General features: G+C 41.9%; 1 protein-coding gene across 3 annotated transcripts in view; it reads right to left on the bottom strand.

Moving 5' to 3' along the window:
• The window catches only part of fam135a (family with sequence similarity 135 member A), a 318,933-nt gene extending 304,432 nt beyond the window's left edge, over window positions 1–14,501 (bottom strand). For all 3 annotated transcript variants that reach the window (XM_043681723.2, XM_043681738.2, XM_043681746.2), the window contains exon 1: window positions 14,196–14,501. The gene's annotated coding sequence lies outside the window, so the exon portion shown is untranslated. The remainder of the gene's footprint in view (window positions 1–14,195) is intronic.
• Window positions 14,502–15,154: the final 653 nt, after the last annotated feature.

Below are 15,154 nucleotides of genomic sequence, written 5' to 3'. Positions count from 1 at the left end.
GTGCTGTGGGCTGTCAACAGCAGAACTGTCCTCCAATACAATATGAAACCTAAAGGCCGCACTAATATTCCGCACTCCACCATTACCATTAAACCAGGTGATCTCTTTTTTTGTGGTGCTTGACTTGTGTAAAAATCGACTTACAAGTAGACTCAACTGGGAGAAAGTGAGGACTGCTGACGCTGGAGATCAGGGTCGAAAAGTGTGGTGCTCCTTCCCACCTATCCGCTCCACCCTCCTTTCTGACCTATCACCATCACCCTTCAATCTACCTATCGCATTCCCAGCTACTTCCACACCCCCCACCCAACAACCCTACCCCCTGCCCTCCCAGTTATCTCTCAGCCGGCTTGGTCCACCCACTCATTCCTGATGAAGAGGTTATGCTCGAAACATAAACTCTCCTGTTCCTCAAACGCTTCCAGCTTCACACTTTTCAACTTACAATTTGACTCAAATAGAACCCATTTGCAACCCTGGGACTGCCTGCACGTGGTTCTTCAGAGAGGATGCAGCGTGTTCTCAAGGGTGAGAGGACCCAGCAGGAGGTCATTGTACACATTGGAACCAATGACATAGGAAGGGAAAAGGATGATATTCTGAAGGGAGAATATAGAAAGTTAGGCTGGAATTTAAAAAGGAGGTCCTCGAGAGCAGTAATAAATGGATTACTACTGATGCTACGAGCTAGTGAGGGTAGGAATAGGATGATAGAGCAGATGAATGCATGGCTGAGGAGCTAGTGTTTGGGAGAAAGATTCACACTTTTGGATCATTGGAATCTCCTCTGCGGTAGAAGTGACCTGCACAAGAAAGATGGATTGCACCTAAATTGGAAGGGGACTGGGAGGGAGATTTGCTACAGCTGCTCGGGTGGATTTAAAATAGTAAGAGTGTGTGTTTTGGGGGGACAGGGAGATAGTGAGGAAAGAGATCAATCTGCGACAGGTACAGTCGAGAAAAGAAGTGAGACAAACAGTCAGGGCAGGCATGGACACAGCAGAGAACAAGGTAGGACTGACAAATAAAACTGCATTTATTTCAATGCAAAAGGCCTAACAGGGAAGGCAGATGAACCCGGGGCATGGTTAGGAACATGGGACTGGGATATCATAGCAATTACAGAAATGTGGCTCAGGGATGGACAGGACTGGCAGCTTAATGTTCCAGGATACAAATGCTACAGGAAGGACAGAAAGAGAGGCAAGAGAGGAAGTGGAGTGATGTTTTTGATAAGGGGTAGCATTACAACTGTACTGAGGGAGGATATTCCCGGAAATACATCCAAGGAAGTTATTTGGGTGGAACTGAGAAAAAGAAAAGGGATTATCACCTTATTGTGATTGCGTTTTAGCACCCCCAATAGTCAGAGGGAAATTGAGACACAAATTTGTAAGGAGATTTCAGTTATCTATAAGAATAATAAGGTGGTTATAATCGGGAGTTTTAACCAAACATGACTGGGACTGCCATAGCGTTAAGGGTTTAGATGGAGAGGGATTTGTTAAGTATATACAAGAAAATTTTATGATTCAGTATGTGGATGTACTCACTAGAGAAGGTGCAAAACTTAACCTACTCTTGGAAAATAAGGCAGGGCAGGTGACTGAGGTGTGAGTAGGCGAGCACTTTGGGGCCAGCGACCATAATTCTATTAGTTTTAAAATAGTGATATGAAAGGATAGACCAGATCTAAAAGATGAAGTTCTAAATTGGACAAAGGCTAATTTTGATCGTATTAGTCAAGAACTTTCAAAAGCTGATCAGGGGCAGATGTTCACAGGTAAAGGGACGGCTGGAAAATGGGAAGCCTTCAGAAATGAGATAACTAGAGTCCACAGATGGTATATTCCTGTTAGGGTGAAAGGAAAGGCAGATAGGTATAGGGATTACTAGATAACTAAAGAAATTGGAGGATTTGGTTAAGAAAAGTAAGGAAGCATATGTCAGGTATAGGCGGGATGGATTAGGTGAATCCTTAGAAGAGTATAAAGGCAGTAGGAGTATATTTAAGAGAGAAATCAGGAGGGCAAAAAGGGGACATGAGATAGCTTTGGCAAATAGAATTAAGGAGAATCCAAACGGCTTTTACAAATACATTAAGGAGAAAAGAGTAACTAGGAAGAGAATACAGTCCCTTAAAGATCAGCCTTTGTTTGGAGCCGCAGGAGATAGGGGAGATACTAAAGTAGTATTTTGGATCAGTGTTTACTCTGAACATGGAAGGTATAGAATGTAAGGAAATAGATGGTGACATCTTGAAAAATGTCAAGATTACAGAGGAGGAAGTGCTGGATGTCTTGAAACGCATAAAGGTGGATAAATCCCCAGGACCTGATCAGGTGTACAAGAGACAATAGACAACAGGTGCAGGAGTAGGCCATTCTGCCCTTCGAGCCTGCACCACCATTCAATATGATCATGGCTGATCATTCTTAATCAGTATCCTGTTCCTGTCTTATCTCCATAACCCTTGATTCCACTATCCTTGAGAGCTCTATCCAAATCTTTCTTAAATGAATCCAGAGACTGGGCCTTCACTGCCCTCTGGGGAAGAGCATTCCACACAGCCACCATTCTCTGGGTGAAGAAGTTTCTCCTCATCTCTGTCCTAAATGGTCTACCCTGTATTTTTAAGCTGTGTCCTCTGGTTCGGCACTCACACATCAGCAGAAATATGTTTCCTGCCTCCAGTGTGTCCAATCCTTTAATAATCTTATATGTCTCAATCAGATCCTCTCTCAGTCTTCTAAACTCAAGGGTATACAAGCCCAGTCGCTCCAGTCTTTCAGCATAAGGTAGTCCCGCCATTCCAGGAATTGACCTCGTGAACCTATGCTGCACTCCCTCAATAGCCAGAATGTCTTTCCTCAAATTTGGAGACCAGAACTGCACACAATACTCCAGGTGTGGTCTTACCACGGCCCTGTACAGCTGCAGAAGAAACTCTTTGCTTCTATACTCAATCCCTCTTGTTATGAAGGCCAGCATGCTATTAGCCTTCTTCACTACCTGCTCTACCTGCATGCTTACCTTCATTGACTGGTGTACAAGAACACCCAGATCTCTTTGTACTGCCCCTTTACCTAAATTGATTCCATTTAGGTAGTAATCTACCTTCCTGTTCTTGCCACCAAAGTGGATAACCATATATTTATCCACATTAAACTGCATCTGCCATGTATCTGACCACTCACCTAACCTGTCCAGGTCACCCTGTAATCTCCTAACATCCTTCTCACATTTCACCCTGCCACCCAGCTTAGTATCATCAGCAAATTTGCTAATGTTATTACTCATACCATCTTCTATATCATTAATATATATTGTAAAAAGCTGCGGTCCCAGCACTGATCCCTGCGGTACCCCATTGGTCACTGCCTGCCATTCCGAAATGGAGCACTTTATCACTACTCTTTGTTTCCTGTCAGCCAACAAACTTTCAATCCAAGTTAGTACTTTGCCCCCAGTACCATGCGCCCTAATTTTGCTCACTAACCTCCTATGTGGGACTTTATCAAAAGCTTTCTGAAAGTCCAGGTACACTATATCTACTGGATCTCCCTTGTCCATCTTCAGAGTTACATTCTCAAAAAATTCCAGAAGATTAGTCAAGCATGATTTCCCCTTCATAAATCCATGCTGACTCTGACCTATTCTGTTACTATTATCCAGATGTGTCATAATTTCATCCTTTATAATAGACTCCAGCATCTTTCCCACCACTGAGGTCAGACTAACTGGTCTATAATTTCCTGCTTTCTCTCTCCCACCTTTCTTAAAAAGTGGTACAATATTATCCACCCTCCAATCCGCAGGAACTGATCCCGAATCTATCGAACTCTGGAAAATAATCACCAACGCATCCACGATCAACTCTGTGGGAAGCTAGAAATGATTGCTGGGCCTCTTGTTGAGATATTTGTATCATCGATACTCACAGGTGACGTGCTGAAAGACTGGAGATTGGCTAACGTGGTGCCACTGTTTAAGAAGGGTGGTAAGGACAAGCCAGGGAACTATAGACCGGTGAGCCTGGTGTTGGTGGTGGGCAAGTTGTTGGAGGGAATCCTGAGGCACAGGATGTACATGTATTTGGAAAGGTAAGGACTGATTAGGGATAGTCAACATGGCTTTGCGCGTAGGAAATCACGTCTCACAAACTTGATTGAGTTTTTTTGAAGAAGAGGATTGATGAGGGCAGAGCGGTAAACTTCAGTAAAGGCATTCGACAAGGTTCCCCATGGGAGACTGATTAGCAGGGTTAGGTCTCTTGGAATACAGGGAAAACGAGCCATTTGGATATAGAACTGGCTCAAAAGGTAGAAGGGTGGTGGTGAAAAGTTATTTTTCAGACTGGAGGCCTGTGACCAGTGGAGTGCCACAAGGATTAGTGCTGGATTCACTGCTTTTTATCATTTATATAAATGATCTGGAGGTGAACAAAGGAGGTATAGATAGTAAGGTTGCAGATGACACCAAAATTGGAGGTGTAGTGGACAATGAAGGTTACCTCAGATTACAATGGGATCTTGATCAGACAGTCCAATGAGCTGAGGAGTGGCAGATGGACATTAATTTAGATAAAATGCAAGGTCCTTCATTTTGGGAAAGCAAATTTTAGCAGGACTTATAGACTTAACGGTAAGGTCCAAGGAAGTGTTGCTGAAGAGAGACCTTGGAGAGCAGGCTCATAGCTCCTTGAAAGTAGAGTCACAGGTAGATAGGATAGTGAAGGCGGCATTTGGCATGTTTCCTTTATTGGTCAGTGTATTGAGTACAGGAGTTGGGACATCCTGTTGCGGCTGCACAGTACATTGGTTAGGCCACTGTTGGAATATTGTGTGCAATTCTGGTATCCTTTCTATGGGAAGGATGTTGTGAAACTTGAAAGGGTTCAGAAAAGATTTACAAGGATATTGCCAGAGTTGGAGGATTTGAGCTATAGGGAGAGGCTGAATAGGCTCTGTCTGTTTTCCCTGGAGCGTCAGAGGCTATGGGGTTAACTTATAGAGGTTCATAAAATTATGAGGGGCATGGATAGGGTAAATAGACAAGGTCTTTTCCTGGGGTGGAGGAGACCGGAACTAGAGGGCATAGATTTAGGGTGAGAAGGGAAAGATATAAAAGAGACCTAAGTGGCAACCTTTTCACGCAGAGCGTGTTGCATGTGTGGAATGGGCAGCCAGAGGAAGTGGTGAGGCTGGTACAATTGTAACATTTAAAAGGCATCTGGATGGATATATAAATAGGAAGGGTTTGGAGGGATATGGGCCGGGCTCTGGCAGGTGGGACTATTTTGGGTCGGGATATCTGGTCGGCATGGACAAGTTGGACCAAAGGGTCTGTTTCCATGCTGTATATCTCTAGGACTCTATGACTATTGCATCTCAACCTTTTGAATAAAGAATTCTGGGAAACACACTTATTCCAATTACAAAGATCTATATTAAAAGCTGCAACTAACAAGTTCTCCTTTTACACAAAAATTCCCATCTTGTGAAAGTTCAATGCAATGAAATTGCTTTCCTTTATTCTTCAAGTTATTTGGAACAACACAAAGCTTTAATGTTGCAATTCCCAGAGATTTGCTTTAAAAATTAAATTAGTACAAAGAAACATTAGCTTAATGCAATCATTAAAATTTATTTCAGATAATAATTATAAACTACATTAACAATTGTCTTCATTACAGTCGAAAAACAGCTACAACTGCAAACTTGAAACCATGAAAAATCTCAAAGAGAGGTCTTTACTGTTCCTCAGTGCCATAACTGCTAAAATATGGTTACTAAGTCAACAACTTGAATCCTTCAATTCAAAATTGTCCCATACCTTGAAAGGTTTCTCCAGGGATAAAATGTTCAATGCAAAGCTCATCCTAAAAGGAACGATCCTGCAAAATCTAGCTCCCAGCATAAATTAAACACAAGCAAATCTAATACTTACAGAATTTCCAAGTCCTTGTATGTTCTACTAAAAATGATAAATATAGTCCTAGTTATATTACAATTTAATGGTAAAGTGTATTGGAAGTGCACACTTTCTAATTTAATTTGTATGGAAGTCAGACTATCAGAACCATGTCAACAAAATAAGCTGCTTTACATTTCACTTCCCCCAGAAAAGTGTCTCCCTTATGTTCACACTTCCAAAATAAGTCATTTGAAATAGGTAATTGCCCTTGACGAATTATTTGATTTTACCGCTGTCGTGCTCTGCTGCCAAACTGAACACTCGATCAATAGGAGCAAAGGATAGAAATCCAAACAACATCAATTCGACTTGTAGATATACTTTTTTCATTCAGCTTAGACAGCTGAACCCACAAGAGTTTCCTGATTTCCGCAGTGTAAAAATAAACATATAAATATGGAATCCATAACAATCAACATCACTAGCAAAAAGTACTGAGCAAAATATTAGGATGCAGGAACACGGGATTAGTGCACTTTTAATGGTACTTATGACAGTGCAGACTCGATGGGGTGAAGAGCTTTTTCTGTGCTGTATGAATCCATGAAGGCAGGGAAGATGAGGGGTTTTGATGGCCTCTGGGATCTTGAAGGAAGTGGCAGCAGAGATTATAGAATAGAACAGAACAGAATATAGAATCCCCAGAGTGTGGAAACAGGCCATTTGGCCCAACAAGTCCACACCAACCCTCCAAAGAGTAACCCATCAAGACCCATTCCTTTACCTTATTATTCTACATTTCCCTAAACGATACACATCACCTACATATCCCTGAATACTACAGGCAATTTAGCATGGCCAATTCACCTAACCTGCATATCTTTGGAGTGGGAGGAAACCAGAGCTCCTGGAGGAAATCCAAGCAGACATGGAGAAAATGTGCAAACTCCACACAGACAGTCACCCAAGGTTGGAATCAAACCCGGGTGCCTGACGCTGTGAGGCAGCAGTGCTAACCACTGGTCATAACATTCCAAAATTTCCTGAATACAGGAAAGAATCCAGTGGAAAATGTTATTATGGTGATCTTTAAAAAGGGAAGGAGGCAGAAAAAATGAACCTATAGCCCAGTTAAATATCTGTCATTGGGAAATTATTAGAATCTATGAAGGAAGCAATAACAGGTCATTTGGAAAAACAAAATGCAATCCAAAGTCAGAATGGTTTTGAGTAACAGGTCACATTAATAGCTTGCTAGAGTGCTTTGCAGTTGTAACAAGCAAATTGGATAGTGGAGATCTTTCAAATGTAGTGTGTGTGGACTTTGATAAGGTGCTGCACAAAATATTTTCTTTAACCTAAACAACCTGTGTCAGTGATGTTATTACACACATCTGGGGAAGGTAGGACTTGAACACAGGCCTTCTGATCCAGGAATAGGGACTCTGCCACTGCACCACAAGAGGACCTCCAGGTGCTGCACAAAAGGTTAATGCACAAAGTAAGACCACATGGGGGTGAGGCAATTTATTCACTTGGATTTCTGTTGGCTTACCAACAGAAAGCTGACAGTTGGGATTAATGATGCTCTTTCTGGTTGTTAAGATGTGACTAGTAAGATAATAACTATTTATAATCTAAATAATGACTTGGATGCAGGATCAGAGGAAATATAACCAAATTTGCATATTACATTAAAAAATAAGTTGCGATAAAGAAATCAGAAATTTACAAATGGATATGGTAGCTTAGATGAATGGGCCAACATTTAACATGGATAAGAACAAGGTTATCCATTATTGTTGAAAGAACAGAAAGGCAAATTATCTTAATGGAGAGAGAAACCCTGACCCTGCTGCGTCAGGGTTGGTGATTGCTTTAAAATGGGCGGCATGGTGGCACAGTGGTTAGCACTGCTGCCTCACAGCACCAGAGACCCAGGTTCAATTCCCGCCTCGGGCAACTGCCTGTGTGGAGTTTGCATGTTCTCCCCGTGTCTGTGTGGGTTTCCTCTGGGTGCTCCGGTTTCCTCCCACAGTCCAAAAATGTGCAGGTTAGGTGAATTGGCCATACTAAATTGCCCATAGTATTAGGTGAAGGGGTAAATGTAGGGGAATGGGTCTGGGTGGGTTGCCCTTCGGAGGGTCGGTGTGGACTTGGGCTGAAGGGCCCGTTTCCACACTAAGTAATCTAATCTAAAATTCAGCGTACTTCAGTGCAAAGGAATCTGAATATCCTCATGCATGAATTGCAGATAATTAGTGTGCAGGTACAGTAATTAATTTGGAAGGCAATTAGAATTTTGGCATTTATTGCCAAAAGAATAGAATATTAATTAGGAAAGTATTACTGCAGATGTACAAGATATTAGTGAGCCGGCATCTGGAGAAGTGTGTACAGTTTTGATCCCCTTCCTCGATAAGGGAAGTTGTTGCAACAGAGGTAGTTCAGAGGAGATTCAATAGATTAATTCCAGTTTATCTTATGAAGAGTGTTTCAGCAGTTAGACCTACTCTCTCTGAAGTTTAGAAGAATGAGGGGAGATCTAATTAAGATATACAAGATACAAAAGGGGACTGACCAGTATACGTGGACAGGATGTCCCACAAGAGAAAACAATCTGGAACAAGTAGCCATTGTTTTAGATCAGCTTTCCTAAAAGTAAGATCAGGAGAAATTACTTCTCAAAGGGCCGTGGATCTGTGGAATTCAGCATAGGGTGTAGTGGATGCCAGGACATGGAGTACATTTAAGGAGGAGGCAGACACATTTTTAATTCCTAACAGGTTGAAGGGTTGTGGGTAGTAGGCAGGCAAGTGGAGTTGAGGCTGAGATGGGATCAGCCATGATCATACTGAATGGCAGACCAAGCTTGCCAAGGGGTGTAGTTGTAGTGGAGGCAGTTCAGACGAGATTCGCTAGATTAATTGCAGAGGTAAGCAATTCATCTTAAGAAGAAGCATAGAGCGGTTGGACATATACGCTGAGGTTTAGAAGAATGAGCGGAGATCTAATTGAGACATCCAATCACCAAATTCCATACTCCTGCTCCTAGTTCTTATGTTAACTTTGAACAAACAGTACTATCCCTGACATTTTTCCCTTTTAAACAAAGGGTTTGTTAGAATTGTATTCCATCATGTAATAGATGAAACCACAAAGAATGTAGCTTCATTGCTTGGTGCACTAATTGAGATACAGGGCAACTCTTGCAACAATACAATTACCTCCATAAATTTATACAAGTTACAACTAGAACGTCATCTTCATTTTGTTACTCGAAAAGGTCTCCGACCAATAAATGACTGGAGATTTTAACAATGGCATCCAACTAATCCCTACAATATCCTTCATGGTATTTTGATAAGATTAAAATTAGTGTAAAGCTGTATTTAAAGTAAATATTTCCATTTTATTTCGTTCCTCACCTAAGAAATTATGCTAAAGCTCTTATTACCTAAAAATAAACTGCTTACCAACATTTTGTAAATAAAAATGTATTGATTACAGTGCTGATTACTGACAGAATTGTGGATTATTCAGACCATTGTCTCTCTGCTGGTCCTCTGCAAGAGCAAGTCAACTAGCACAACCCTCATGTCTTTTCCCATTATCTTGCTTTTTTATTCCTTTTCAATTAATGATTTAATTCTGTTTAGAATGCTGCAATTGAATTTGCCTCTACTACACCTTAAGCAGTGGATTCCAGATTCTAACTATCCACTACATAATACGATTTTTCTTCAGGTTGTCATTGCTTTTTAAGTAAATCATCTTTGGTCAGTATCTTCCAAGTCAAGCCTTCCACCAACAGGACCAGCTTCGCTCAATCTATTCTGGCCAGACCTCATACAATTTTGGATACCTCTTAAAATTTTAATACAGCACTCTCTTAATTTTGAAGGGGAACACCAATCTCTTCTCTGAAGTATAAAAAAGAACTGCGGATGCTGGAAATCTGAAACAAAAACAAATTGCTGGAGGAACTCAGGTCTAGCAGTATCTGTGAAGAGGAAGCAGAAGGATCACTCAACTCGAAACGTTTACTCTTGGTTTCTCTCCCAGATGCTGCCAGACCCGCTGAATTCGTACAGCAATTTCTGCTTTTGACTCACTTCCATTTATAGAACTGAATATTCTCACGATTGTTTCATTCCTGTGAATCTTCATTGCACCCTCTCTAATGTGTTCAGCCTTTAAAGCCTGTTTTATTTACAGGTTTACTGTAATTTGTGCTTTTGTACTCTCCAGTCCTTTCGATAAAGCCCAGGAGAACCCTTGTTTTTAACGTACAATCTTCCTGTCATACCAGCTTCAAATGATGTGCATGTAAATCACAGGTCTCCATACTTATGAACACCCTTTAAGACTGTACTATTTATACTTTGATTTCTACTCTTAATTTTTATCACCAAAATGAATCACTTCACACTTCTCTGCATTAAATTTCATCTCTCAAATGCTTGTTATTCCACCAAGCCCTTTTTCTATGTTCTGGTAAATTGATTTCCTCAGTTCACAATTCTTTCAAATTCTTTCATGTCCACAAATGTTAAAATTACGTTCCACACATCAAAGTGTCACTAAAATATAGAAAGAATTACAGTTGTCACAAAAAAAAGCACAAAAATGAAGAATAGTATTCCATTCAGACCCTCAAGCCTGCCCTGCAATTTGATAAGATCATAATCAATCTGATCCTGGCCTTTACTTACCTGTGCAGCCCCTACACCCTTGACTCCCTTCTCAATCAAGAATCGAACTTAGCCTTAAAAACATTCAATTATCCTGTCTTCACTGCTCTCTGGGGAAGAGAATTTACCTAATGCCAACTCCTGGCAAACTTCCCTATAAACAATTCTTCAATTCAAAACACTTCATTATTGATTTGTGTCCTGCCACCAAATCAATTTCAAAACCAAGTTGATCCATATATCCATTTTATTCCACAAGTGTAATTTTACTCTCAAATCTGTTATGCAGCACTGCATCAAACTTTCTTTGGAAATTAAAGGTATACTTAATTTCATGCATTACCCTCACCTACCCTGATACTTTAAGAACAGACTTAAATGTGTTAACGAAAAAATGTGAATTAACAAATCTATGCTGATTTTCCCCAAGTAAGGTGTATTTCCATTTTTGACAGTTGACAGATGTCTGGCAAGTGGAGACTTTCAAAAGTGAGATAATGAGAGTGCAAGGACAGCATGCTCCTATTAGTGTGAAGGGCAAGGCTGGCAGGAGTAGGAAACATTAAAGATACTAAAGCCCTGGTCAAGAAAAAGGAGACATATGTCAGGCATAGACAGCTGGGATGAAGTGAATCCCTGGAGGAGAATGGAGGTGTAGAAGTACACTTAGGAGAGAGAAATCAGGAGGGCAAAAAGGGGACATGAAATAGCTTTGGCAGATAAGGTTAAGGAGAATCCAGAGGGATTCTACAAGTATATTAAGGGCAAAACAGTACCTAGGGAGAGAGTAGGGCCCCTTAAAGATCAATGAGGCCATCTATGGGTGGAAACACAGGAAATGGGTAAGATCCTGAAATAAATATTTCATGTCAGTATTTACTGTGGAGAAAGACATGGAAGCTAGGGAATTCAAGGAAATAAACCATGATATCTTGTAAAGAGTCCACGTTACAGAACAGGAAGTGCTGGATAATTTAATATGCATAAAGGTAGATAAAATCCCCAGGACCTGATCAAGTGTATTCTGGGACACTGTAAGAAGTTAGGGAAAAAATTGTGGGGCCCCTAGCTGAAACATTTGTATTAGCGACCATCACTAGTGAAGTGCCAGAAGACTGGAAGGTATTGTTGTGCCATTATTTAAGAAAGGCTGGAAGGAAAAGCCAGAGAACTGTAGATCAGTTAGCTTCACATCAGTGGTGGATAAGTCGTTGGAAAGGATTCTGAGAGACAGGATCTACATGCATTTGGAAAGACAAGGACTGATTAAGGGTAGTCAGCATGGCTTTCTGCATGGGGAATCGTGTCTCACAAACTTGATTGAGTTTTTTTTTAAGAGGTGACCAAGAAGGTAGATGAAGGCAGAATGGTAGATGTTGTCGACATGGACTTTAGCAAAGTATTTGACAAAGTTCTGCATGGTAGACTAGTTAGTAAGGTTGGATCACGTGGGATCCAGGGAGAGCTAGCCAACTGGATACAAAATTGGCTTGATAGTAGGAGACAGAGGATGGTGGTAGAGGGTTGTTGTTGAAAATGAAGTCCATGACTAGGGGTGTGCCACAAGGATTGGTGCAGGGCTCACTGTTATTCAATATTTATACAAAAAATTGGACGAGAATATAGGAGGCAAGATTAGTAAGTTTGCAGATAATATCAAAATTGGTGGTATAGTCAATAGTGAAGAAACTTATTGAAAAGTACAATGGGTCTTGATCAATTAGACCAGTGGGCGAAGGAATGACACACTGAGTTTAATTGGGATAAATGCGAGGTGTTGTATTTTGGTAAAACAAACTTAATGGCCAGGCCCTGGGGAGCGTTGTCAAACAGAGAGACCTAGGGATGCACATACATAGTTCCTTGAAAGTGGTGTCACAGGTAGACAGGGTCATGATGTAGGCATTTGGCACATAAGCCATCATTGGTCAAACACTGAGTACAGGAATGGGAACGTCATGTTACAAGACATTGCTAAGGCCATGTTTCAAGTACGGCATACAATTCAGACTACCCTGCTGTAGGAAGGATTTAATTAAACTGGAAAGGGTGCAAAAAGATTTATCAGGATGTTACCAAGAACTGAAGGTTTGGAGCTCTAAGGAGAGGCTGGATGAACTGGGATCTCTCTTCTCTGGAGTGTAGGAAGCCGAGAGCCGACCTTATCAAGGTTTACAAAATCATGAGGGGCGTAGATAAGGTGAATTGCCAAAGTCTCTTTCCCAAGGTAGGGGAGTCCAAAACTGGTGGGGGGGGGGGGGCATAGGTTTGAAATGAGAGGGGAAAAGATTTGACAGGGACTTGAGGGGCAGCTTTTTCACAAAGGGTAATGCATATATGGAATGAGCTGCCAAAGTCATAATAGTGCATACAATTACAACATTTAAAAGACATTTGGACAGGTACATGGATAAGTCGGTATAGAGGGATGTGGGCCAAATGTAGGCCAATGGAACTAGTTCAGTTCAGGAAACCTGATCGGCATGAAACAGTTTGGCCGAAGGGTCTGTTTCTGTGTTATATGATTCTACTCTATTTCAGAACCACCAGAACTGGATGTAACAATAAGTTGTGTCCTGAATTTTAACTTCTGGGAGCAAACTCAGACCTCTCTGATGTTTTGAAATTTTTTTGCAGAAAGCAAAGATACTACTTAAAATACGTTTCATACCATTTTTGCATTCTGCACAGATGTCCAACATAAGCAATAGAAAAGTAGCATGTTGTGCCCTGAGGCAAGGAGGAACAGCTAATATTGGATCACATTTACCTTACTTCCAAATGCTTAGAAAGTGCACTGGCGGCAAATGACTAAACCCTTATCCTGCTTCTAATAAGTAATACAAAAATAACTTCAATAGTTGTCTCTAGTACAAATAAAACACAATACATAATGCCAATCGAGTTGAAATAGTGTGAATTAACTTGAAAAATACTTCTCTATACTGCTTCATTCAGATCTTCAATCAGCAAAGGTGCTCCCAGAAGTACTAAACTGCATAAACAGATTTCATCACGCACAAACATGGGAACAAATTTCACCTAGTTATTTTGACAGTACCCTGAGCCCCAGGAGACAACAGCAGAACCAAGATCATTGCAAAATCATACACTATCATGACCTTGATATAGAATCTCCATCCCTACACAAAAGTTCTGCAATTCCATACGCAACACTACTGCTGAAGCACCATCAGAAGGATTACAGGTGCAGCACTGTCTCAACAACAGATGGGAATAAATGTGTTACGTATTGCCAATGAAAGCAATGATACTGCAAAGTAAAGCAAGCAAATGGTACTGTGCATTTGGGAGAGGGGGGAGAGGGGAGGGAGGGGTTGGAGGTCGTAGAAAGGGTGATGATAGTGAGGATGGGAAGAGGGAGAGTACAGGGAGAGTATGGGAGTGGGTAGGAGATGATGACAGTGGAGAGGAATGGGGTAATGGTGGGGATGCACTTCATGAGGGAGGCACTGAGATGCGTGTTGTAATATCGCCTTGAGACACCCAACACCAACCCCACCGACAACCATGCACCGCACAACCGCTACTCACTTCGAAAGAAGTTGAAAACGTCACCTGTACCTGACTCGACGCTGCTGCAACAAGACGTAAAGGATCCACTTTCAGCTGCTGCCGGCCACTCTTCTTCAGAGCTGAGTACTGGAGCCCGAAGTAAGGGGAGAGCCGCCGCCGCCGCCAGGCCTCGACATCAGGAGCGGTGCGGGAAGCGAGAGAGAAGGAAACAAAGAGCAGCAGAGCTTGACCATCCGAGGTCTCTGTCCAGAGAGGGCAGCGAGCAAAGTTGAGGAAGTGCGTGACTGAACTGAAGGGTACACGAACGGTAAGCAGACAACGGGCGGCTTCTGCTTTCTGTCAGCTACAGGAGTATTGCCATGGTCTCGGGGCTGCAGTGCGCAGGCGCTGCAGCGAGTGCCATGGGGGCGGGGAAATGATCCTGGGCAGCAGCAACTTGAATACATTGTTCTTTCCGAGCAACTGTACACTTCCTTCAACAAGTACAATAAACACTTTACAATCACTACTCAGCACTCCATCAACAAGTAACCAGTGCACCAAGCTCTCTCATAGCAAGTATGCACTGCACAACATTGTACACCTTCCCTCCAGCAAGCGTAGCGTTCAGCGCGGAAACACTAAACTGATCCAGAGCCATTTGCCAGTATTTGGCCCATACTATATCTCTCTAAATCCTTCCTATTCAGATATCCATCCAGATGCTTTTTAAGTATTCACTTTACAATTACTACAGAGTTTTCTCTCAGTAGATATAAACTGTACAATCAGGACACAGCTGTCCCTCAACAAGTAGACAGCACTGAAAATGTGTTGCTGGAACAGCGCAGCAGGTCAGGCAGCATCCAGGGAACAGGGGAATCGACGTTTCGGGCATAAGCCCTTCTTCAGGAATGAGGAAAGAAGGGCATTCCTGAAGAAAGGCTTATGCCCGAAACGTCGATTCTCCTGTTCCCTGGATGCTGCCTGACCTGCTGCGCTGTTCCAGCAACACATTTTCAGCTCTG

The sequence above is a fragment of the Chiloscyllium plagiosum genome, unplaced genomic scaffold (assembly GCF_037043375.1).
Source record: "Chiloscyllium plagiosum isolate Xiang-an unplaced genomic scaffold, Cpla_swu_hap1 HiC_scaffold_3, whole genome shotgun sequence".
Classification (NCBI taxonomy): Eukaryota; Metazoa; Chordata; class Chondrichthyes; order Orectolobiformes; family Hemiscylliidae; genus Chiloscyllium; species Chiloscyllium plagiosum.
This window is presented reverse-complemented; position numbering and strand designations above follow the sequence as displayed.